The sequence below is a fragment of the Lepus europaeus genome, chromosome 18 (genome assembly GCF_033115175.1).
Source record: "Lepus europaeus isolate LE1 chromosome 18, mLepTim1.pri, whole genome shotgun sequence".
Classification (NCBI taxonomy): domain Eukaryota; kingdom Metazoa; phylum Chordata; class Mammalia; order Lagomorpha; family Leporidae; genus Lepus; species Lepus europaeus.
This window is the reverse complement of record NC_084844.1, coordinates 76,073,243-76,100,938: the sequence shown is the minus strand read 5'-3', so window position 1 is coordinate 76,100,938 and position 27,696 is coordinate 76,073,243. Positions and strand designations below refer to the sequence as shown.

Below are 27,696 nucleotides of genomic sequence, written 5' to 3'. Positions count from 1 at the left end.
AACAGGCTAATCCTCCGCCTTGCGGTGCCGGCACACCGGGTTCTAGTCCCCGTTGGGGCTCCGGATTCTGTCGCAGTTGCCCCTCTTCCAGGCCAGCTGTCTGCTGTGGCCAGGGAGTGCAGTGGAGGATGGCCCAAGTGCTTGGGCCCTGCACCCCATGGGAGACCAGGAGAAGCACCTGGCTCCTGCCATCGGATCAGCGTGGTGCGCTGGCCGCAGCGCTCTGGCCGTGGCGGCCATTGGAGGGTGAACCAATGGCAAAAGGAAGACATTTCTCTCTCTCTCTCTCACTGTCCACTCTGCCTGTCAAAAATAAAAAAAATAAATAAAAATAAATTAAGAGATATGGAGCACAGAATGAGAAAACCTATCAAACCACACGTCTTAGGAGCATGTAGGAGATACTTTATATGAAAGTATAGTGACTCTGCTTCTCCAATCCCTCTAGCCCAACGCAAGAAACAGCATGTACAATGTGTGCCAAGAAGACTGAGTGACAAGAAATCTACATACAGGGTATAAGGTATGACTTCTTAATGGAAAACAGATATGATTATAAAACTTCCATGGGAAAAAGATGATTTAATAATGAATAACTGCACTAATAGATGAAAAAGAGAAAACAAAGAGCCTTGAATACCATCTTTGAAGTACTGAACACAGTCACTACTGCCCTGCACTTATCCAGAAAGATGAGCTGTCATTATTGACAGTGAAATGAAACCAAGATATCTTCCTAAGAGGCAGGTCATGATTTCAGAAGAATGAGAGGCAAAAATGAATGGTGAGTAGTAAATAAACTGCAAATTGCATCATCATCTGTTTGAAATAATAAACCTTATGGCTAATTTGAGGGGCTGAAAAAAAAAAAGAACTAAAATTCTGAATAAAAGCAACTCCAAATCAGAAAAGCAGTGATTACATTTTAAGTGTTCTAACAATCCCTACAGTCCTGAGGAAAGAAGTACAAATAATTTAAACTTTTACTTTATTTAGAAAAATCTGTATGGTAAATGTTCCATGATAATGACTAGTAATAGAAACAGCAAATATGCATCCCCAAAAAGGAAAGGAGAAAAATTCCATACACTAAGTAACAAAATAATTGCTAAAATAACAATAGGAAAAATGGTCTCAGGCTAAGAAAACTAAAATTCTTAATTAAGTGGGAATAAATCTAAATATATTAATGATCATACTAAATATAAGTAGGTAAAATTTTCTCAAAATCACCCAAATGGGTTCATTAGACAAAACTGAACAGTTTTTTTAAAAAGCCATTAAAATACAAAGTGAAAACAAAAATGGTTGTGAAAATAGTGAAGTAAAGGATTGAAAATATATTTCAGGAAAATATTTTAAAAAGAAACTCACAATCACTATATCAGACAAAACAGACTTTAAGGAAAACAAATATTTTTGGGAAAAAATAACGCATAATGGCAAAACTTTTAGTCACTAGGAAGATAGGATCTCAAATTTATGCTCCAAGTTACCTGAAAATATTTAAATCAATTAAAGAACTAAGCTACTGCAAGAAATAAGTAAATCTATAATGGGAAACTTTATTGCAGATCTCTACTGATAAGCCTTATGCACAACTTAGAACCAAATAAAAAACAAATAAATTCACATAATTACTGTGTACATACACATAAAATACACAGCATTTGAACCATTCAGTAATATTCACATTCTTCTCCAGCACTCCTCAAACCTTTACAAATCCCTATCATACGTTACACCATAAAGTATGCCCCCTCAATATCACAGAGACCCTGTGTTTTTACTGGTGTTTCAATTTAGTCAAAACAAAAAAGATCATATATACTTCAGAATTACTAAATATTCCAAGTAAAACATAGATCAACATGGCTCCTCAATTATGCTCTTCTAAAAAACAGAGTAAAAGCCTATTATTTCAGTTTAAGAATAAATGCATTAAGATATATTTCATATAAGAAATAGAAGTGGTAGAAATGAAGTAATGTGACCATAGGGGAAGGGATTAGGATGACAAATGAAACTGATAAGGCTGTATTAGCCATTCTCTGCAACTTTACTTGTCAGTTCTGGGCATATATCCTATTGAGACCTTAAAATGATTTTTAATTTTTTATTTCTTTTTAATTATTATTAATATGAAGAGGGTATATTTCATGTTTTTCATAGGTATAATTCTTTTTATAGAAAGCTTTTATTTAGTCAATATAAATTTCATAAGTACAACTTTGGAATTATAGCAGTTCTTTCCCCAATACCCACTTTCCCACCCCCAAACCATCCCACCTCCTACTACCTCTCCCATCCCATTCTTCATTAAGATTCATTTTTTGCCAGTGCCGCAGCTCAATAGGCTAATCCTCCACCTTGCAGCGCCAGCACACTGGGTTCTAGTCCCAGTCAGGGCACTGATCCTGTCCCGGTTGCCCCTCTTCCAGGCCAGCTCTCTGCTGTGGCCAGGGAGTGCAGTGGAGGATGGTCCAAGTGCTTGGGCCCTGCACCCCATGGGAGACCAGGAGAAGCACCTGGCTCCTGCCTCCGGATCAGCGCGGTGCGCTGGCAGCAGCGCCCCTACCGCAGCGGCCATTGGAGGGTGAACCAATGGCAAAAAGGAAGACCTTTCTCTCTATCTCTCTCACTGTCCACTCTGCCTGTCAAAAAATAAAAAAAAATTCATTTTTAAATGATCATTATATATAGAAGTTCAACTCAATACTAAGTAAAGATTTCAACAGTTTGCACTCACACAGACACACGAAGTATAAGGAACCCTTTGAAGACTAGTTTTACCATTAATTCTCATAGTACAACACATTAAGGACAGAGGTCCTACATGGGGAGCAAGTGCACAGTGATTCCCGTTGTTGATTTAACAACTGACACTCTTATTTATGACATCAGTGATCATCATAGGTATAATTCTAAGAAGATAACCATACTTCCCTCCCTCCCTCTTTTTACTCCATCATTCTCCCTCCTCCATTACTTCTTCTCCTTTAACTTTCACAAAAACATAATTTCAGTGCACTCTATAATTGTAGGGCTAAGGCACCACTAACCATAATATTGAAGAAGTCAAAAGTATAAAGATCACAGTTCCACAGGAGTATAAACAAGAGCTAAAAACTACAATCAAATCATAAGATGTCCATTTTGATCCTATACAATTTCTTCGTATTTTAACTGGTAAGTTAAAAAATTGAAAAGTACATATTGTTCTTCTATAGAAACCAAATGTAAGCCCCAAATTTTTTTAATATTCTAATAAATTTAATTAGATTCACTCCAATTCATTTGCTTAATGACAAGTGTCATTTTATTGTGGATGATTGAGCAGAGTTGCAAAACCATACAATAAAACTTATAGATTGAGTTGATTATTTTGTGGAATAGTGAATCATGAATGAAAATTATTAATATCAGATGACACAATTTTTTTAATTTATTTTTTATTTTTTTAATTTTTTTTATTTTTATTTTTTTTTATTTTTGACAGGCAGAGTGGACAGTGAGAGAGAGAGACAGAGAGAAAGGTCTTCCTTTGCCGTTGGTTCACCCTCCAATGGCCGCCGCGGTAGCGCGCTGCGGCCGGCGCACCGCGCTGTTCCGATGGCAGGAGCCAGGTGCTTCTCCTGGTCTCCCATGGGGTGCAGAGCCCAAACACTTGGGCCATCCTCCACTGCACTCCCTGGCCACAGCAGAGAGCTGGCCTGGAAGAGGGGCAACCGGAACAGGATCGGTGCCCTGACCGGGACTAGAACCCAGTGTGCTGGCACCGCAAGGTGGAGGATTAGCCTAGTGAGCCGCGGTGCAGGCCTAGATGACACAATTTTTTAGCTCACTTAATATCTGCCTTCCAGAACATTCTCCCCTCTCCCAGAGGGTTTGTTAGTATCTGAAACTTCTAACTGGAGAGCAAATATCTTCTTGGATTAAGAATGCTCTGTTTATTGACTCAGCTTCTTGCCTCCTTTTTCTAATCATCACTGGGTGGATCCTGGATTACTTGGGGACCTTTGGTTCTGATTCTTATACAAATTTTGTCTCTATAGAATTTCTTTAAAATGTATCCCATGTCTCTCTCACCTGAAGACATCCTCAATCGATTGGTTCTTTCTGCTTTTTCCAGTATCCATTCTAGACAAACCTATTGTTTCTAGTATGTATGTCACTAAAGGCATTTCAGTTTCATCCAATGTACCCAATACACTGTTATATTAAACCTTTGATAATCTCCCAAAATTTCTGTTCCTTTTGGTTTTATCAAAACAACATTCTTGTGACTTTATTGAGGCATCAAATGTTGATAAGTTTGAAACCAATCAAATTAGCTTCTACCCATGAAAATAAAAGGTCAAATATGATACCGAAAGGGGGTATTTTTACCTACATGAATGATTTTAGTTAATCACCTCTCTTTTTCTTAGAAACAGGAAAGAAATGTATAACAGATATAGGTGGACATTCAAAGTTGAATTATTTTTCAAAAGAAGTTAGAATTAAACAGCCAAGGGGGGGGGCGGAGCCAAGATGGCAGAAGAGTGAGGGCACACACAACAGTTCGGGAAAAGAAAGTTTAACAAAAGTGGAGTTACTGTACCCTCAGAAAGAGACTCAGAAAAAAAAACTGCAGAGGAAACTTCCGGATCTAGTGGATGTGACACAGAGGACCTACGGGGAGAGCAAGGTGGCCCACTGCCCTGCCGAGCTGCGCCGAGCCACGCCAAGCCACACCGAGCCGCGTCTAGCAGCACCGAGCCATGCCGACCCGCACTGAGCCGCGCCGCGGACACGGGAGCTGCGAGAGTGGGGAAAAGAGCGAGCCCAGCCACAGAAGGGCGGCTGCAGAATTTGAGCCCCGGCACTGGAAGGAAAGGTAACCCAAGACATTGTCTGGGAAGGTTAGAGTGTGGTCTGAGCTCATGCGGGGTGGGGGAGGAACTACACCAGGCTGACTGGAGGAGAAAAAAAAAAGGGGGGGAACCAGCAGGGACACTAGCCTCTCTCTGCACTCTCCTTACAAAGCCCAGCAAGACAAAGAGCAGGGGCCCCTTTACATATGTAAAAGAAACTCCTGAGCCTAGGCAACCCTGAAGAACCAAACAGAGCTCTTTGGCCACACTTCCAAGATACCAAACAAATGTAGAAACCAAGGTAACAAGAGCAAAGAAGACACTATAATGCCCCCAAATGAAAAAGACACCCCAATTCAAGATTATGAAGATGATGAGATAGAAGAAATGCAAGAAGCAGATCTCAAAAAATTGATAAGATCATTAAGAAGCTCTCAAAAACAAATTCTTGAACTACAGAAATCCTTAATGGACAAGATAGAAAATCTCTCTTGTGAAAATGTAATATTAAGGAGGAATCAAAATGAAATGAAACAACTAGTAGAACAAGAAACTGTGATAGTGACGAGAAACCATAATGAAATGAAGAATTCAATAGATCAAATGACAAACACATTAGAAAGCCTTAAAAACAGAATGGGTGAAGCAGAAGAGAGAATATTGGAATTAGAAGACAGAGAACAGGAAAGGAAACAGGCAAACCAAAGAAAAGAAGAGGAAATTAGAAATCTAAAAAATATTGTCGGGAATCTACAGGATACTATTAAAAAACTGAACATTCAGGTCCTAGGAGTTCCTGAAGGCATGGAGAGGGAGAAAGGATTAGAAGGCCTTTTTAGTGAGATACTAGTAGAAAATTTCCCAGGTTTGGAGAAGGACAGAGACATCTTAGTACAGGATCTCATAGAACCCCTAATAAACATGACCAAAAGAGATCCTCGCCACGACACATTGTAATTAAACTCACCACAGTGAAACATAAAGAAAAGATCTTAAAATGTGCAAGAGAGAAACGTCAGATTACTCTCAGGGGATCTCCAATTAGACTCACAGCTGACTTCTCATCAGAAACCCTACAAGCCAGAAGGGAATGGCGAGACATAGCCCAGGTACTAAGAGAGAAAAACTACCAGCCCAGAATATTATATCCTGCAAAGCTCTCATTTGTGAATGAAGGTGAAAGAAAGACCTTTCACAGCAAACAGAAATTGAAAGAATTTGTCGCCACTCGTCCAGTCCTGCAAAAGATGCTTAAAGATGTGATACACGCAGAAACACAGAAACACGGTCACCAATATGAAAGAAGGTAAAGGAAGGAAACCTCACAGCAAATGATCACAGGGAACACAAAAATGATAGGACAAAGTTACTACTTATCGATAGTCACATTAAATGTTAAAGGCCTGAACAATCCAGTTAAAAGACACCGATTGGCTGATTGGGTTAAGGAACAAAACCCATCTATCTGCTGCTTACAAGAAACACATCTTTCTAACAAAGATGCATACAGACTGAAAGTGAAAGGCTGGAAAAATATATACCATGCCAAAAGAAATGAAAAAAGAATGGGCGTAGCCATCTTAATATCAGATAACATAAATTTTACCACAAAAACTGTTAGGAGAGACAAAGAGGGGCACTATTTTATGATTAAGGGATCCATTCAACAGGAAGATATAACGATTATCAATGTATATGCACCTAATTACAGGGCACCGGTTTATTTAAAAGACTTGTTAAGGGAATTAAAGGGAGACTTAGACCCCAATACAATAGTACTGGGGGACTTCAATACTCTACTCTCAGAGGTAGACAGATCATCAGGACAGAAGACCAACAAGGAGACAGTAGACTTAAATGATACTATAGCTCAAATGGACCTAACAGATATCTACAGAACTTTTTATCCTACACAGAAAGAATTTACATTCTTCTTAGCAGTACATGGAACCTTCTCTAGGATTGACCACATACTAGGCCATAAAGCAAGTCTCAGCAAATTCAAAAGAATTAGAAGCATACCATGCAGCTTCTCAGACCACAAAGGAATGAAATTGGAAATTAGCAACTCGGTAATCCCTAGAGCACGTGCAAACACATAGAGACTGAATAACATGCTCCTAAATGAACAATGCGTCATAGAGGAAATCAAAAGAGAAATCAAAAATTTTCTGGAAGAAAATGAGGATAACAGCACATCATACCAAAACCTATGGGATACAGCAAAATCAGTGTTAAGAGGAAAATTTATATCAATAGGTGCCTACATGAAGAAATTGAAAAAGGCACCAAATAGATGAGCTTTCCAGTCATCTCAAGAATCTAGAAAATCAGCAGCAAACCAGACCCAAATCAATACAATCAGAGATGAAAAAGGAAATGTAACAACAGACACCACAGAAATAAAAAGAGTCATCAGAAATTACTACAAGGACTTGTATGTCAGCAAACAGGGAAATCTATCAGAAATGGATAGATTCCTGGACACATATAACCTACCTACATTGAACCAGGAAGACATAGAAAACCTAAACAGACCCATAACTGACACAGAAATTGAAACAGTAATAAAGCCCCCCCCAAACAAAGAAAAGCCCAGGACCAGATGGATTCACGGCTTAATTCTACCAGACATTTAAAGAAGAATTAACCCCAATTCTCTTCAAACTATTCAGAACAATCGAAAAAGAGGGAATCCTCCCAAATTCTTTCTATGAAGCCACCATCACCTTTATTCCTAAGCCAGAAAAAGATGCAGCATTGAAAGAGAATTACAGACCAATATCCCTGATGAACATAGATGCAAAAATCCTCAATAAAATTCTGGCCAATAGAATGCAACAACACATCAGAAAGATCATCCACCCAGACCAAGTGGGATTTATCCCTGGTATGCAGGGATGGTTCAACATTCACAAAACAATCAACATGATACACCACATTAACAGACTGCAGAAGAAAAACCATATGATTCTCTCAATAGACACAGAGAAATCATTTGATAAAATACAACACCCTTTCATGATGAAAACCCTAAGCAAACTGGGTATGGAAGGAACATTCCTCAATACAATCAAAGCAATATATGAAAAACCTATGGCCAGTATCCTATTGAACGGGGATAAATTGGAAGCATTTCCACTGAGATCTGGTACCAGACAGGGATGCCCACTCTCACCACTGCTATTCAATATAGTTCTGGAAGTCTTAGCCTGAGCTATTAGGCAAGAAAAAGAAATTAAAGGGATACAAATTGGGAAGGAAGAACTCAAACTATCCCTCTTTGCAGATGATATGATTCTTTATTCAGGGGACCCAAAGAACTTGACTAAGAGACTATTGGAAGTCATAGAAGAGTTTGTCAAAGTAGCAGGATATAAAATCAATAAGCAAAAATCAACAGCCTTTGTATACACAGGCAATGCCATGGCTGAGAAAAAAAAACTTCTAAGATCAATCCCATTCTCAATAGCTACAAAAACAATCAAATACCTTGGAATAAACTTAACCAAGGACATTAAAGATCTCTACGATGAAAATTACAAAACCTTACAGAAAGAAATAGAAGAGCATACCAAACAATGGAGAAATCTTCCATGCTCATGGATTGGAAGAATCAATATCATCAAAATGTCTATTCTCCCAAAAGCAATTTATACATTCAATGCAATACCAATCAAGATACCAAAGGCATTCTTCTCAGATCTGGAAAAAATGATGCTGAAATTCATATGGAGACACAGAAGACCTCGAATAGCCAAAGCAATCTTATACAACAAAAACAAAGCTGGAGGCATCACAATACCAGATTTCAGGACATACTACAGGGCAGTAGTTATCAAAACAGCATGGTACTGGTACAGAAACAGGTGGATAGACCAATGGAGCAGAGTAGAAATACCAGAAATCAACCCAAACATCTATAGCCAACTCATATTTGATCTAGGATCCAAAACCAAGCCCTGGAATAAGGACAGTCTATTCAATAAATGGTGCTGGGAAAACTGGATTTCCATGTGCAGAATCATGAAGCAAGATCCTGTCCTTTCACCTTACACAAAAATTCACTCAACATGGATAAAAAACTTAAATCTATGACCAGGCACTGTCAAATTATTAGAGAGCATTGGAAAAATCCTGCAAGATATAGGTGCAGGCAAAGACTTCTTGGAGAAGACCCCAGGAGCACAGGCAGTCAAAGCCAAAATTAACTATTGGGATTGCATCAAATTGAGAAGTTTCTGTACTTCAAAAGAAACAGTCAGCAAAGTGAAGAGAAACCAACAGAATGGGAAAAAATATTTGCAAACTATGCAACAGATAAAGGGTTGATAACCAGAATCTACAAAGAAATCAAGAAACTCCACAATATCAAAATAAACAATCCACCTAAGAGATGGGCCAAGGACCTCAATAGACATCTTTCCAGAGGAAATCCAAATGGCCAACAGACACATGAAAAAATGTTCAAGATCACTAGCAATCAGAGAAATGCAAATCAAAACCACAATGAGGTTTCACCTCACCCCGGTTAGAATGGCCCACATTCAGAAATCAACCAACAACAGATGCTGGAGAGGATGTGGGGAAAAAGGGACACTAACCCACTGTTGGTGGGAATGCAAACTGGTTAAGCCACTCTGGAAGTCAGTCTGGAGATTCCTCAGAAACCTGAATATAACCCTACCATTCAACCCAGCCATCCCACTCCTTGGAATTTACCCAAAGGAAATTAAATTGGCAAACAAAAAAGCCATCTGCACATTAATGTTTATTGCAGCTCAATTCACAATAGCTAAGACCTGGAACCAACCCTAATGCCCATCACCAGTAGACTGGATAAAAAAAACTATGAGACATGTACTCTATGGAATACTATACAGCAGTCAAAAACAATGAAACCTAGTCATTTGCAACAAGATGGAGAATCTGGAAAACATCATGCTGAGTGAACTAAGCCAGTCCCAAAGAGACAAATATCATTTGTTTTCCCTGATCGGCGACAACTAACTGAGCACCAAAGGGAAACCTGTGGAAGTGTAATGGACACTATGAGAAATAGTGACTTGATCAGCTATGGTGCTGACTGTTGATGTACAATGTAATACTTTATCCATTTTAGTATTTTTTGTGAACTGTGTAATTAACACACAATTATTCTTAGGTGTCTAAATCTTAACTGAAAAGTGATCCTGGTTAAATATAAGAATGAGAAAAAGAGAGGGAGAAGATGTACAATTGGGGACATGTTCAATCAGACTTGCCTCAAATGATGGAGTTAGAAAAGTGCCAGGGGATTCCAATACAATCCCATCAAGGTGGCATGTACCAATGCCATCTCACCAGTTCAGGTGATCAATTTCAGTTCACAACTGATCACACTGATAGATCTAAGAATCAAAGAGATCACACAAACAAGATTAATGTCTAATACTAACTGATAAAAAAAGGGAGAGAAGGATCCAACATTGGAAGGGGGAGACACAGTAGACTCATAGAATGACAGATGTCCTAAATAGCACTCTGACCTCAGAATCAGCCCTTAAGGCATTTGGATCTGGCTGAAGGGCCCATGAGAGTATTTTAGGCATGGAAAGCCAAGACACTCTGGGACAAAAAAAGATGAAGAAGAAGAAGACCTAAATGAAGGATCTCAGCGAGTGTGATCCCAGTGGAAAGAACAGGGCCATCAAAGAAGGAGGTACCTTTCTCTGAAGGGAGGAGAGAACTTCCACTTTGACTATGGCCCTGTCGGAATAGGATCGAAGTTGGTGAACCCTAAAGGCTTCCATAGCCTTGGCAACTCATGGCTAGAGCCTAGGGAGATTACTGACGCCATAAACAAGAGTGTTAAATTGTATAATCAACATCAGGAGTCATTGTGTACTTACGTCCCATGTAGGATCTGTCCTAAATAGGTTGTCCAAGGTGAAGTAATGATATAGCTAGTACTGAAACAGTATTTTTACACTTTGTGGTTATGTGTGGGTGCAAACTGATGAAATCTTTACTTAGTATATACTGAATCGATCTTCTGTATATAAAGATAATTGAAAATGAAAAAAAAAAAAACCTTGGTGTTAAATTGGAAATTACATAGAAAAAAAATCAATCTTTTTTAAAAAATATCTTGCAGGATCTCTGTCATTAATGTGATGTACACTGTTATTTAATGCTATAACTAGTACTCCAACAGTATTTTTTCACTTTGTGTTGCTATGTGAGGGCAAACTGTTAAAATCTTTATATATACTAAACTGATCTTCTGTATATAAAGAGAATTGAAAATGAATCTTGATGAGAATGGAAGAGGAGAGTGAGTGGGAAAGAGGAGGGTTGTGGGTGGGGGGAAGTTGTCAGGGGGGAAGCCTTTGTAATCCATAAACTGTACTTTGGAAATTTATATTCATTAAATTAAAAAAATAAAATTCCAGACTTTAAAAAAAAAGAATTAAGCAGCCAAGATACACAACTCAGAGTCTTCCATATCAACATCATTGTGCTAAGCACTGAATGTGTAGGGGGAGGGTGGAGAGTGAAGACATCAGCCATTTATACTTCATATGTTACCTTGTAAAAGCTACAGTGGATGAACCTCTCCTAGAACATTTTTATGAGTATGTTTACTTGTAATCATGACAAGATGATTTCCTGTATGTAAATTGAATTACAGAGACAGAGCAACAGACAGATCTTCCATTTTCTGATTTACTCCCCTAGTACCCAAAATGGCCAGGACTGGTCTCCTACAGGGCGGCAAGGATCCAAGTACATGGACCATCTGCCACTGCTTTCCTGGATGCATAAGCAGGATCTCTAAATTCTGATGAATTAACTTTGCTGTAGAGGTAGTACCAGCTCCTCTAAAAGTACTGACTCACAAAGGGGAGCACAGATAAGGCAGCACAGTAACATAAGGATAATGGTGGCACACAAAAACTTTCCCTCTACAGATTGTTCCAGTACTACAGATCCATACCCAGAACAAGATTGTTCACATTTAAGGAAGCTCATTTCTGTGCACATAAGCTTAGGCCAAAGAAGTGTTCTTCTGTTCAAGAAAACATCTTTATCATCAAGACATTACCATTGTCTGGAAGAGAATTCAGAGGTCAACTTAGGTAGCCTTGTAGGCGACAGAGATTGCCACTGAACTGTTTACTGTTTAAGAATGATGGAGTGCCTTCCATTTCAAAGGGCTTAGAAAGAGGGAGAATAGTTCAAACATGCCAATAGAAACTAGTCAAAAAATAGTCATTGAACTATTTTTGATACAATTTTCCACATCAGAACAATATACATAGTCTGTCTTCTTTGAACTGTTGTTTTACTTTTTATAACCATCATTACTTAATAACAGCTATATTAGTATTTCAAGATCACATAATTGTCCAAAATAATTATGACTCCTTTTGTATTGATAGCAAGTTTTGGGTGACACTGTTTAGCAGTGGTTTTATAAGAAACACATTCTTTTTTTATTTGTTTATTTTTTCTTTTTTTAATTTGACAGAGTTAGACAGTGAGAGAGAGAAACCAGGAAAAAGGTCTTCCTTCTGTTGGTTTACCCCCCAAAATGGCCAGTACAGCTGGAGCTATGCTGATCTGAAGCCAGGAGCTGGGTGCTTCCTTCCAGTCTCCCATGCAGGTACAGGGGCCCAAGCACTTGGGCCATCCTCCACTGCCCTCCTGGGCCACAGAAGAGAGCTGGATTGGAAGAGGAGCAACTGGGACTAGAACCTGGTGCCCATATGGGATGCTGGCACTGCAGGCGGAGGATTAACCAAGTGAGCCACAGTGCCGGCCCTGCATTCTTTTTTTTTTTTTTAAGATTTATTTGTTTATCTGAAAGTCAAAGTTACACAGAGAGAGGAGAGGCAGAGAGAGAGAGAGAGAGAGAGAGAGAGAGGTCTTCCTTTTGATGGTTCACTCCCCAGTTGGCTGCAATAGCCAGAGCTGTGCCTATCTGAAGCCAGGAGCCAGGAGCTTCCTCTGGGTATCCCATGCAGGTGCAGGGGCTCAAGCACCTGGACCATCTTCTACTGCTTTCCTTTTTCAGGCCATAACAGAGTGCTGACTCAGAAGTGGAACAGCCTGGTTTTGAACCAGTGCCCATATGGGATGCCGGTGCTTAGACCAGGATATTAATCTTCTGTGCCACAGCATTGTCCCCTAAAGAAATATATTCTACTCCTGGCCCAGGGGTGAGCAATTGAAAAACACATTTTTTATATGTTGGCATTTTTCTTTGCAACCATCTTTGCATGTTATCATCTCTCTTCCTCCATACTATATTCAAAGATCGCTTTTTAACAGAGGAAGCCTAAGCTACTTTTAGGGTCAAAATATTTAGAAAAAGCAAGCACAGGGGCCAACATTTTGGTGTACTAGGTAACTCCCCACTTGCAATTCTGGCATGCCAAATGGACACTGGTTCCAGACCTGGCTGCTTCACTTAAGACCTAGCTCCCTACTAATGCACCTGAAAAAGCAGAAGGGTATGTCTTAAGTGCTTGTGCCCCTGCACCCATGTGGGAGAACCAGAAGTAGATTCAGGATGCTGGCTTCACCCTGGTCAGCCCGGGCTTTTGTGGCCATTTGTGGAATGAACCAGTGAATGGAAGATCTCTCTCTCTCTTTCCCTCTCTCTCCCTTCTCCTCTCTCTGTAACTCTGCATTTCAAATAATAAAGAGAATCTTTGTAAAAATAGTAAAAAAGAAATCAACCACAGAAAAAAATATTTGCCTGTTGTCAGGGGGTTTTCTTTCAGGAGTCTATAGTTGTAATTACTTGGGTTTATGTCTTCTGATCACAAAGAATTAGGAATATGGACAAAGAATGTGTAAACCATAAGTTAAGTTATTGTAAAAAAAGAGAAAATGATAGAGAATGAGAGATAGAGTGAGAGAGAGAGAGAGAAAGCAAAACAAAAAATCTTCATGAAGCAGAGATCCATTTATGCATTTATGGGTGATTTTCTAGGGTTTCTATATGCTGTAAAGGGGAAATTCTTGACTGGGCAAGAGGGAGGGACAGCTTTCATTGGTTAATTGTGAAAAAGTTGCAATGGAGACTCAACAGACACAATGGAAAATGCATGAAACTTTCCACAAGATGTGTAAAATTCTCATTATCTAAATCAGTCACAACAGCACAGAAACACTTTGATTACAAGGACTAGTACATGACATCAACATCCTTCACAGCACCCAGCTATTGACTTTTTTAAAAAAAATAGTTGTTCTGAGCTTTTTAAAAATTACTTACTTATTTGAAAGAGTTAGAAAAAGAGGGAGCGACAGAAAGAAAGAAAATCCATCTGCTAGTTCAAGCCCAAGATGGCCAAAATGGCCAAGGCTGAGCCAGGCCCAAGCCACAAGCCAGGTGCTGCTGTGGCAGGTGGCAGGTTTACCTGCTATGCCACAATAGTGGTCCTCATCCTTCTTGACTTTTCTCACATCCTCAGACTCATCTCTAGATTGGGGAGGTGGGGAACAGGAGGCTAGCCATGATTCTTTCAGTTTCTGGTGCTATATCACCACACTGGTATAAGAACATTTTGCATATCAAGGGTGAGACTCATCCAAATTTTGGGCTAGTATTTAACTTGTTGAATGTAGCACTCCAGAATGGTAGACTTAACCTCAAAACAATTCACCAATACATAGACTTTCTATTTATTTGAGATCAAAGAGAGAGAGAGAGAGAAAAAACTCCTTTCCGTTCGTTCTCTCACCAAATCCCCACAATTGCCATGACTGGCTGGGCCAAAACCAGGAGCCACAAACTCAAGCAAGGTCTCACAGCTAGATGGCAGAGACCTAAATGCATGAGTCACAGGAAGCTGGAATGAAGAGCTTTTGCTGGGTGTCAATCCCAGCGAATCCCATATGAGATGCAGACATCTTAAAAGCTAGGCTAAATACTTACTCCTTTGTAGGGTTTTGATATTTTTATTTTAAAAAAAATAAAAAAACAAGAATCATTGTATTTCTACTGTGGTAGAATTATGATTTATTCAAGAACAATCTTTAATTAAGATTAATAGCTGCTGCATCTTTTATATTAACTAAACTTAATTTTCACATTACCAGTTGTTCTTATATAATTGTTCTCATATAATTGTTATTTTATAATTGTGAAACAATTTTCCAAAATCATTTGAAATGACTGGAATGCAAAGATCTAAAACATCTGACACAAGAAAACTTAGATCAGTTTGAATCCATCTCCATCTTTTTCCAAGAAAAAATTCACTGATTTGATCATTATTGTCTAATCAAAGATAAGAAACTGAATTCATTTGGAATTTGCTTCTCTAACCCCCATCTTTCTTGTAGTTGTGGTACATGGAAGCTACTAACATCCCGAAAGCTTCCTCTCATGGTTGAGGGTTTCCCAGCCTGACACCAGGAAACAGATTTTCCCCAAGGCTGCTGATCAGCTCATGAGCATCTGCTCCAATGTTGGGTGAGGTTACAGATCAGCCCCATTCTACTGCAGCTTCATCCTGACTTGCAACAATAACAAGAGGAGGTCATACAGTCTTATGGCCTAAAGTGGTTACAGTCTGCCTTCAACAGAGATAGAACACATAGCCTCAGTTCCTCCATGCAGTCCTTGCTTCCTGCAGGTTTATTTTTAGATGTAAAAGAAAAGATTATTGCACTGAAAACTGACATTGACCTCTGGAGAATAATACATTTGGATAATGCATTGAGAAACTGTATGATTTGGTTCCTTTTCTGGGACTGTTTCCTCATTCTGTTTTTTTGGAATGGAATTGACAAATTATAATAATTAAGGACATTCTCATCCGAAGGTTTCAGGATTTTTTTACATGTGATATTTACCACCAATCCAAGGGCACAATGAAATAAAATCTTGAATCCTTGAATCATTTGGAGTGCTGAACCGTTAGAAGAGTTCGTCTTTAGTGATATCCATTAAAATACATTGATACTTCCTGGTGAGTTCAAGTCTTGCTTTAGGAAAGTCGGCAGGATCTGCCAGGTAACCGTGATGCTAAGGCACTAGTGCTTCAGGTGGAAGCATCCATTTGGAAAGGGTACACAGAAAGAATGGAACAGGGTTGCATAGAATTTCTAAAAAAGAATAAAAAGGACCGGTGCCACAGCTCAATAGGCTAATCCTCCACCTGTGGTGCTGGCACCCTGGGTTCTAGTCCCGGTCAGGACGCTGGATTCTGTCCTGATTGCTCCTCTTCCAGTACAGCTCTCTGCTGTGGCCAGGGAGTGCAGTGGAGGATGGCCCAAAGACTTGGGCCCTGCACCTGCATGGGATACCAGAAGCACCTGGCTCATGCTTCGGATCAACACAGTGTGCCAGTTGCAGCGCGCTGGCTGCAGTGGCCACTGGGGGGAGTGAACCAATGGAAAAAGAAAGACCTTTCTCTCTGTCTCTTTCTCACTGTCCACTCTGTCTGTCAAAAAAATAATAAAAATATTAAAAAGGAAAATAAAAACAAAAATGCAAATATTGGCTTATACAGAATGACTGTCATGATTTTTTAATATTTATTTTCATTTATCACAAATGCAGAGCATCAGAGAGACAGATCTTCAATTCACTTGCTTACTTCTGAAATACCTGTGACATCCAATGTTGGGCCATGATGAAGACAGGAGCCAAGAACTCTATCATTGTGTGTCCTACATGGGTGGCAGGGCCTCAGACACTTCCAATGCTGCCTTCCCACAAACATTAGTAGGTAGCTAGATCTAAAAAGAGTGGCCAAGACTGAACTTGGTGATCGGATATGAGATGCTGGCATCACAAGGAGAAGTTTAACCTGCTATGTAATGACACTGCACTACAAGAACACTTTTAAATCTTGATGTGTATCTTACCACTTTAAAAATTAGTAACAAGGACTTCACTGTGGTGCAGTAGGTTAAGCATCGACATCCCATATGGGTGCCAGTCTAAGTTCTGGCTGCTTCACTTTCAATCTGTCTCCCTGCTGAAGACCTGGGAAAGCAGCAGATGACCTAAGTGCTTGGGCCCATGCACCCATGGAGCAGAGCTGGAAGAAGCTCCTGGCTCCTGGCTTCAGATTGTCCTGGCTCTGGCAATTGGGGCCATTTTCTGAGTGAACCAGTGGATGGAAGACCTCTCTCGCTGTCATCTATAACTATGCCTCCCAAGTAAGTAAATAAAAAAAAAACTTAAAAAAAAGAAATTAGGAATCAGCATTATGATTTCTGAGAATTCCAATGTTATTAAAATGAATTCTCTAAAGAGCAAGCAAAGATATCTTAGTGACAGCAACCAAAAGAGGGATGCTTATCAATCCAGGTCTGACTTTTAAACTTTTTAAAGTACCTGAAAGTGTTCTGAAGGGGAAGTAGTTAGAAACATCTTATTTACACAATGCCACAAATGTCACAGGGCCATTAATTGGTTTAGAACATGAATAGGTAACTATGAATACATTGATGGCCTACTCCTTATGCTTTACGCAATGCAACTTTATTCACATCTGGAAACAAACAGCACACACAAATCAAAATAATATTAAAGAGCATCTTAATATAACAGCACATTCAAAGGGCTATTGTGAAATCTACCTGCTTTAAACCACATTAACCATTCATGCATTCACATTACCCAGTATTCAGTAAGGTAAATGTTAACGCTCACCCACCAAAATATAAGTTCTGTGCTGGAAGGCCTCTCAACTATAACTAGCCTCCCCCCTCACAGGAGAATGTCTGGCAAAAGCTTCCCACTGACTAAATATCTGTGAAGTGCAAGCATGTGAGAGTCACCCCAACACCTGTCATATTCTAGCAGTATCCCAACACAGGGCAAATGAGAAGTGATCACCCCAAGAGATCAGAACTGGAAGCCGCCTGCTGGGGTCAAGACCTGGAATTACAGAAGCAAAACGATCCAAAGGCAACTGATGATCAGAATTTAAAAAAATCCTAGAGTCTACCCTTGTAACAGAGCTACTCCGGCCATAGCAGAGAGCTAGAGCAGCCAGAACTTTCACCAATGCCCATATGGGATGCTGGGACTGCAGGTGGTGGCTTTACCCACTACACCACAATGCTGGCTCCAACAAATCTTTTTTAAAATATATTTCTGTGTGCCTGATAGTGCATATATATGTGAGGGAGTATTAGAGTTCTCTGGAGAAACACTATGAATAGGATACATATAGAAAGATTTGTTATAAGGAATTGACTCATACAACTATGGAATCCAAGACATCCCACATCTGCTATCAGAAGCTGGAGATCCAAGACAGCTGATAATCTGAAATCAAAGCCTGAGAACCAGAGGGCCAGTGGTGTTAATCCCAGCCCAGAGGGAGAGGGAAATTACCTCTCAGCTCAGACAAGAAGGCAAGAAGCAAAAGGGATGAATTTCTCCTTCCTCTGCATTTTATCTATTCAGAACCTCCATGGGTTGGATCATGCCCAACCACTCTGAGCAATGTACTTTGAATTCTGCTGCTTTAGTCTAATCCCATCCAGGAACAACCTCACAGACACGCCAAGAAATAACACTTAATCTGGATACTCTATGATCTATGATGTCAAAACAGCAGTTTTCTAAAATCTGTAAAATGGTAAAGTTGTTAGGGCTTAACTGTGCATATTAGCAACTTCACATGACATTCCCAAATTGTTGGTCAGAGTTTTTCAATTTACTACTCTCATTCACACTACATACAATTTTGTTGTGTTCCAGTCTTTCTAATATCATGAATGGAAAGTGCAGAATTGTTTTAATGTGTATTACCTTAACTATTCCAAATGTTGGGCACTTTCCCTTTGGGAAATCCCTAATATTTTATGGGAGGAAATCTAATTTTGTGGGTGGAAATCTGAAAGAACCAACCAAATACTCTCAAACAGCCAGTTACTTCAGTATCTTTTGTTGAAAAATTGATTTTAACTGATATGTCATATAACCCTTTTTATATATCTGTTTCTCTCATGTAGTTGTGGGGATTCTATCCCTTTTAGAGTTTAATTCTGTTCTAAAAATAAATCCAAATAATTAAGGATATGTATTACTGTACTTTCCATTACTTTAACTACAATAACTGAGATGCTTCTTTGGGAAAGAAAATGTTGGATGCAGCTCATAGTTGGAGGTAACAGGTTTTGGTGGTCCCATACTCTCACAGAGATGGATGTTGCTCATGGTTGATGTGGAGGCAACAACAATTAGGCAGAACCTGAACTCAAATGATCAAACCTCTCTTGAGAACCACCCTCAAAGTGTGCTCCCACAATGACCCAAAGACTGGCCCCTCCTCCTATCGACCACAATTGGATTAGTCTCCATCCTTAACCCATCACCTTTAACATGAAAACATCACAGTGTAAACAATTCCTGCGGCACCCTTCACAGGGTATTCGGCAAATGACATGATTTGCTTGTTCTTTCCTGTGGTGACAATTTACTGTTGTAGCTTTTGTAGTTCTAGATGATGTCATACATAGGCAGGATGATTATGATTCACTATTCTGTTTCCTTTTAATAGTCATGAATATTCTGCAGGTGTATTATCCCATGTTTTTGAACGCTGTGTTTTAAATTTTTGAAGTATTATTAGGATATTTAAACATTTTTATTAAAGTGTAAATTATTGGGACTTAAATGGGGACTATATTCCATTCATAGACTAATTCAGACAAAAGTGATAATCTTACAATATTGGGTATCCTTGTCCAATTATTTGCCCTTTCTGCATCTTGGTTGTTTTATAATTTCATGGTACAGCCCATATACAGCCTTTCCATGTGTAAAGTAAAATTGTTTCTTTGTACAGGTGTATCCATTTAGTGTGTAGAAAATTCAAAGGACTCTATCAAAAAAATTAGAACTTATAAATAAGTTCAGTAAACTTGTAGGATACAAAATCAACACACAAAAGTCATTTGTATTTCTATACATTGAAAACAAACTGAAAAGTAAATTAAGAAAATCCATTCACAGTAGCATCAAAAGTATAAAACGGGGATTGATGCTGTGGTACAGCAGGTCAAGCCAACACTTGCAATGCCAGCATCACATAAAGAATTGCCTGATGCTGTCCTGGATGTACTGCTTTCTAAAAAAAATGTATTTGAAAGCATCAGTTAGACAGAGAGAAGACTCTTTCATTCACTGGTTCACTCCCCAAATGGCCAAAACAGCCAGCTCTATGCCAGGCTGAAGCCAAGGCCAGGAGCTTCCTCCAGGTCTCCCATGTGGGCACAGGAGCCCAAGGACTTGGGTCATCTTCTGCTGCTTTTCCAAGCATATCAACAGGGAGCTGAATTGGAAGTGGAGTAGCTGAGACTCAAGCTGACACCCATACTGCATGTGGCTATGATAGGTATTAGCTTCATCCCTGCCACCATAATGGTGGTCCCTACTCTGCTTCTGATCCAGCTCCCTGCTAATGTGACTGGAAGGCAGCAGATAATGGCATTATTCTTATGATTCTTGTTCCCCACTGGCAACTGTACCAGGGGCTTCTGGGGAAAGCTCCAACTGGCTTTGAGAGAACAAGGGGAGTCCCTAGACCTCATTCTTTGGAATCTAATACATACAATAAAGCCATGCAGTATTTCCAATTTTGTTCTCTGTCATTGAACCACAACTATACGTTACCCTAATCAGCTAGGATAAGGCTTAGAGGGCTTTTGGATGGAATGTGAGTTGCCAATATTTTACCAAAGATTAATTCTCACACAGTGTACTCACCCAAACCAAACCCTCCTTGCAGAGGGATTGGGATTAGAGTCTTAGATTCTTGTCTCACACCAACCAGAACTGGAACCAATGACCTAAGTGAGGTTCAACTTGCAGGAGCCCAAGCAAATGGCACAGAAACAGGATTTCCAGTGTGCACTGAGTTCAATGTACCGAGTCTTGGAGCTCCAGGACTTCAAAAGTACTGTTTCCCTGTACCAACAAAGTGTTTACAGGGGCTGATGTCACAGTAAGGACAAGAGCTAAGGCGTCCATGCAAATGGACTCAGCAGCTAAGGAGGGTAGCCCTGAAATCCCAGCCTTGGGGTCAGCTCACCAAGAGCAACCTGGTGGACACAAGCAGTGCACGCCTCTCCCCAGTAACATGTGAGGACTAGACGCCCACTCCTGGCTGCCGTTTGTTGCCAGTCAAAATCAGGCCTAAGCAGGTCAGCCCTGAACAGCCAATTCACCAAGAAAAGAGTTGATGCAACTAGACAGCTTTATTTAAGCCAGCATTCTTGGAGTAAGAGCAGACCTCTTTGATCCCAAACGCTCTCTATCCCAAGAATGCTGGCTTCTTCAAGAAACCTGTTTCCCTTCACTGACTCATTACTGGTGAATGGCCTGTCTAGTGGTGAGCAGCCTGGACCTACTTTGACCCCTAAAAAACACTCTGGAACTCAGATGTGAAGTGTGCACATCCCAAGCATTCACTTAACTGCTAGGCTGAATGCCCACTCCTCTTGTTAGTATGTCTTGGATAGCTTTTATTGTTTTCCCTTTGTACTATCACACCACCTGAAATATTTTTTCAATTACAGTATAAATATATCTGCTGCCCTTACCTGAGGAAGAGAGGGTTCATTTGATTCAAACAGTGAGAATAACAACAGAAAAAGCTTCTTGGAGGATGTGGGACTTCAGTGAATAATGTGGGAAGTGAAGCCTTTGGTTTGGGAAGCGGAGGTAGGCAGCTGAGGCACCTCAACTTGAACTGACCTAACTGCACTTACTGAAGTAAGCTGAGGGATGACTGGTGGTCCTGGAATTACGTATAGCATAACGCAGAAAAATTAACATAGGGATTTGTTCATACTTAGGGATAAAAAATAAATATCTCTACTACTATCACAACAAAATCACTTAAAACACAAATAAATGTACAGGATTCGCTGACATATGAGTGCTGCCATTATCATTTTCAAGAAATCATCATTTTACATTTTGTGAGTCCAGAAAATCTTCACCATTAAAACAATAGTATGAATAAAATCCCGAATAGCCCGCATGAGTCCCCAGATGCCCCCACACACGAGGCGATCTCGGGGATTAGAGCAGCGGTTTGTCCCCCAGCCCCTCCCCATCTGACACAGGAACCCCTCAACAACAAGCTCTCCAGGTTCCTCACTGCATCTACACTTCTCAAGTCTGGGCACTCGGGCTGCTCCTGTCCGCTGTCCTCTCAGAACTGCACCACGTGTGAGCCCGGTGATGGAGCGGCTGAGTAAACGGCTGAGCCACCTGGGCCGCACAGGTTCCTGGAGCCTCGAGCTGAAATCAGTGCTCAGTCGGGGCAAGCGTGGACTCTTGAGCGGACGTCTGTGTTCTCCTTTCCAACTGTTGAAGGACTCGGGAGCGGACCCTGAATCCGCACCCTGCTGTGCACCCAAGGTGAGCACAGCAACAGCCAGGCCCTCCAGCCCTGCACCCTGCCTGTGGGAAGCCAAGGAGCATCTGGGACTGGCTTTTGAGCGAGCTCATTCCAGTGCCCGCAGAGCTGCTGACTGCGCCTGGCTCCAGGGAGCAGCTGCCGGCCTGGGATGGACCCGGAGCGCCACCTGGACGCCCAGCGGGTGGCAACGGCTCACTTAATCCATAAGAGGCCTGTCAACGAAGGGCGGGTCTTCTGGGGCGGCAGCCAATCCCAGCAGAGAGAGAAACTCGGGCACTGTGACACTCGCAGGGGGAGGTGCCGTGTGCCAGGCCCAGGAGTGCATGAGCAGGGTGGGAGGCCTGGATTGGTGCACATGCGTCTCACTTCTGCATGGCTTTACCTGTGATGCCACAGCGCCAGCACTGGAAATACCGTTAATTTGCATTGAAATGCCGTGGGGGCTGGCGCTGTGGCACAGTGGGTTAACGCCCTGGCTTGAAGCACCCTCATCCCATATGGGTGCCGATTTGAGACCCGGTTGCTCCACTTCCCATCTGTGGCCTGGGAAGGAAGTAGAAGTTGGCCCAAGACCTTGAGCCCCTGCACCCACATGGGAGACCCAGAGGAAGCTCCTGGCCCCTGGCTTCAGATTGGCACAGCTCCAGCCATTGTAGCCATTTGGAAAGCCAACCATCAGATGGAAGACCTGTCTCTCTATGCCTCTCCTCTCTCTGTTAACTCTTTCAAATAAATAAATCTTAAAAACAAAAAAAGAGAAATGCTGTGAAATCTCAAATAATGAGAATGATGTCAAACATATGGGAATTTCAAGGGTGAGAGTGTGAAGGTAGAAGGTTGTTATCCTTGTCCTGATATGGCTATAACTATGGTTTTAACTACCATTTTTCTATTGCTTGCTGGAATTTCTATGTAATTATTTCATTAATATGTCTTTTTCAAAAAAAGATTTATTTATTTGAAAGGCAGAGTTACAGAGAGGCAGAAGCACAGAGAGAGAGAGAGAGAGAGAGAGAGAGAGAGAGAGTTCCCCCATCTGCTGGTTCACTCCCCAAATGGCCACAGTGGGCAGAGCTGTGCTGATCCAAAGCCAGGGGCCAGGAGCCTCCTCTAAGCACTCACACCCAGGTGAAGGGGTCCAAGCACTTGGACCATATTCTACTCTTTCCCTAGGCCATCAGCAGAGATCTGGATCAGAAGTAGAACAGCAGGGACTCAAAACAGTGACCATGCAGAATACCAGAACTGCAGGTGTTGACTTTACTAAGCCACAGCACTGGCCCCATTAATATGTCTTAACAATGATTTTTCCTCTCAGACTTTCCTCTATTGTTTCAGTTAACTGCATGCCTTTTCTTTACATTCAAATTCTCTCAGCTGTCAAAGCTTATTCATCTTAATTCTGTTGTTCTTATTTCCCTCCCTTTTATTCTGTCCCTAGGCTAATTGAGGTCATGATTCTCCATTCCTTCTGTGTGGTGTCACAGTAGCCTTTAAGTGTTCTTTTTCTCTTCTGATTTCTAAAGAAAGAAATTATGCATTCCCCCAGTTTAGATATTTCAATAATTCATTCTAAAACAAAGGTTAAATGTTCTTAATTTGACAAGAATTTTTGGGGCCAGTGGTGCGTCGTAGTGGGTAGAGCCACCACCTGCAGTGCTGGCATCTCATATGGATGCTGGTTGGAGTCACGGCTGATCCACTTCCTTTCCAGATCTCTGCTATAGCCTGGGAAAGCAGTAGAAGATGGCCCAAGTCCTGGGCCCCTGCACCCATGTGGGAGACCTGGAAGAAGCTCCTGGCTCATGGCTTTGGGTCAGCGCAACTCTGGCCATTGCAGCCAACTGGGGAGTGAACCAGTGGATGGAAGACCCCTCTCTCTTCTCTGCCTCTGTCTGTGTAACTCTGCTTTCAAATAAATAAATATATCTTTAAAAAAGATTTTTTTCTAATTTTAGATTTGTTCTACTTCATTGCCACTTCAGGATGTGTGTAAGTGCATATCCAGTTTTTCTCTTTTGGATTTTTGGGATTTTGTATTAGCTCTGCTGTCTATTCATTTTTCTTGTGTATTGGTGATATCTTCTCCTTAGTTGTATTAAGAGAGAGAGCAATAGCCCTCATGTCTTTTTAGGCAAGTAAGACATATTAAAAACAGAGCATTCAGTATACATTCATAGTATTTTGACTTGTTCAATTGATTTTCCTGACCTCCCTTGGATATTCTTGGTCTCTGCTGTACAACTTTCTATACTCATTAATTCTTTGATACTCCCAAACCTGGAAAATGAATGATTCAGCACCTGTGTTCCTGTATTTGCTGGGACTCAGGGTAAGTAAGAAGCAAAGTGGAGGTGTTCAGGAATCTGAAGTTACATGCTACATAGCAAAGCAAATCATTTCTTATACAAAGTGACTGGGAAATCCAGAATCTTTTGCACACTATATTGGATCCTGTATTACCATGAACTATTAAGTAAGATTTTAATGTATTTATTTTCTGTGTGTGTGTTTGTATTTCTAAATAAACTCTGCTGGGCTACTTAACATTAGCATGTATTGCAAAATTCTTTCATCAGTTTTTACTTTTAAAAAGTTTCTGTTTCAGTTTTATGGGAGAAAGTATAAGTTTTCTGCTATGTAAATGAAAATTCATTCATTAATTAAAGTTAAAAATATTTGTTGGAAATTGGTGGAATACTATTAATTCTCATGTGATTTATATGAAACTAAATACACATTCTCTATTTTGTTTTGCTTAAAATTTCTGCATGTGTGGGCTTCTTTTTTCCTTATTGTCCCAAATCCCTTTGTGTATTGGGATGGAAAATGGGTTTTACACTGGACAAAACATGTTATTTTGGCAAAGAAGTACTTAGCTTTCCTGCTTCAAGTATTCAAATATTACATTAGAAATCAGTGTATTTGTTTACCATACAAATGTCCTTCATACAATTTTGTAATATTCTGGGATGGGAGAGGGAGCAGGAAATAGGAGGGTTATGGGTGGGAGGGAAATTATGGGGGGGGGGGCACTGTAATCCAAAGGCTGTACTTTGGAAATTTATATTTATTAAATAAAAGTTCAACAATTTTGTAATCTTCATCTTCCTTTTCATTTATTCCTTTGTAAAAAAGATTTATTTTACTTGAAATTCAGAGTTACACACAGAGAGAAGGAGAGAGAGAGCCATCTTCCAACTGCTGGTTCACTCCCCATTTGGCCACAGTGGCTGTGTGCCTATCCAAAGCCAGGAGCCAGCAGCTTCTTTTTGGTCTCCTACACAGGTGCAGGAGCCCAAGGGCCTGGGCCATCTTCTACTGCTGGATAGTAATTTGAGTAGCCAGGAATTGAACTGGCACCCATGTGGGATGTCGGCACTGCAAGCCACAGCTTTACTTGCTACGCCCCAGCATAGGCCCCTTTATTCTTATGACTATTGCTATGCTATTGGAATTTATAATTGATAATGCTGAACAATTTAAACTGTCTTATTTACAATTTATAGGACTGGATATGGCAGTTTTACTTGAAGTAAGGTATGTAGCCTGCTTATTGTATGATTTTTGGAAAAGCATGTATTTATATATAACAGCAGATCTGTTAATCATTTAAAAGTGAATTAGGATTACTTAGATGTAAAGAATGCAATACATGCTAATGAGTTAGGAGTCATAGACATTTAGAATTGGAAGGATTTTAGAACCTTTTCAAAACTGCAGATTTCATGAAAAACTAGTAATTTTTTTCATTTGACATGCAGTTATAGACAGTGAGAGAGACAGAAAGGTCTTCCTGCCATTGGTTCACTCCCCAAATGGCCGCCGCAGTTGGAGTTGCACCCATCGGAAGCCGGGAGTCAGGTGCTTTCTCCTGGCCTCCCATGCAGGTGCAGGGCCCAAGCAGTTGGGCCATCCTCCACTGCCTTCCTGGGCCATAGCAGTGAGCTGGACAGAAAGAGGGCAACCAGGACTAGAACCCAGTGCCCATATGGGATACCAGCACCACAGGTGGAGAATTAACCAAGTGAGCCACGGTGTTGGCCCCCGATAAATTTATTCTTAACAAAATATCAAAATATCTTATTCAGTATAAAGTTAGTAGTGAAAAAGAGACTACCTTGTTGAACACAGAAATTTGAGATTATATTTCTCGGTATTAATTTGCATCTTAAGGCTTATTGCCTAGTTTATTTCAATATTTCAATCTAATATTACTAACAATGTCTTGTACTTAGTGGTTCACTGTGTGCAAGACAATATTCTTTTGATTTTTTAAAAGATTTATTTATTTATTTGGAAGTCAGAGTTACACAGATAATGAACAAGAGGAAGAGAGAGAGAGAGAGAGAGGGGTCCTCCATGTGCTGGTTCACTCCCCAGATGGCCTAAAAGGTCAGAGATATGCCAATCTGAAGCCTGGAGCCAGGACCTCTTCGGGGTCTCCCATGCAGATTCAGGGGCCCAAGGACTTGGGCCAACTTCTACTGCTCTCCCAGGCTATAGCAGAGAGCTGGATGGAAAGTGGAGCAGCCGGAACTTGAACCAGCCTCCATATGGGATGCCCACACTGCATACAGTGGCTTTACCGGTGACACCACAGTGCTGGCCTCAAGACAACGCTCTAAAATGATGTATTAATTAGTCCCAAATATTGAAAAGTGGCATGGTACACATTTGAATGTGTTGTTTTGTACTAGTTGTAGAAAGAGTTTAAAACATATTTATATTTAAAAATGTAAGCTTTGATCTAAAGCTTTACTTTCTCTTAAGGTGCCTGTTTGGAAACAGTGATCATTGAAGTCGATCTTGAGTACAACTGATCTTACCCAAACCTCCTTTATCACATGAGGATGCTCAATGCCAAGGCCCAGAGAAGTAAAGTGAATTGATCAAGGTCACATAGGTAAGTTGTAGCAGGGATAATTCTGTATTAGAATTAGGTATCCTGCCCATCAACAGTAGACTGGATAAAGAAATTATGGGACATGTACTCCATAGAATACTATACAGCAGTAAGGAACAATGAAACCCAGTCATTTGAAACAAGATGGAGGGATCTGGAAAACATCATGCTGAGTGAATTAAGCCAGTCCCAAAGAGACAAACATCATTTGTTTTCCCTGATCGGCGACAACTAACTGAGCACCAAAGGGGAAACCTGCTGAAATGAAATGGACACTATAAGAAACAATGACCTGATCAGCTTAGGTCCTGACTCTAGATATACAATGTAATACTTTATCCTTATACTTTGCGTTTCTGTGTGGGCACAAACTGATGAGCTCTTTACTAATGATATACTGAAGTGATCTTCTGTATATAAAGAGAATTGGAAATGAAAAAAAAAAAACAACTTGGTGTTGAAGGGGAAATGGCATAGAAAGTTAATTAATTCGAAAAAAAAAATCATGTGGGTTCTCTGTCTTTAATGTGCTGTACAT

At 40.4% G+C, this 27,696-nt stretch overlaps 2 pseudogenes; one reads left to right on the top strand and one right to left on the bottom strand.

The window, feature by feature from the left end:
* LOC133747049 (adenomatous polyposis coli protein 2-like) overlaps nt 1-27,696 on the top strand; it is an 834,579-nt pseudogene that overhangs the window by 397,373 nt on the left and 409,510 nt on the right.
* LOC133776803 (dystrophia myotonica WD repeat-containing protein-like) overlaps nt 1-27,696 on the bottom strand; it is a 37,278-nt pseudogene that overhangs the window by 3,243 nt on the left and 6,339 nt on the right.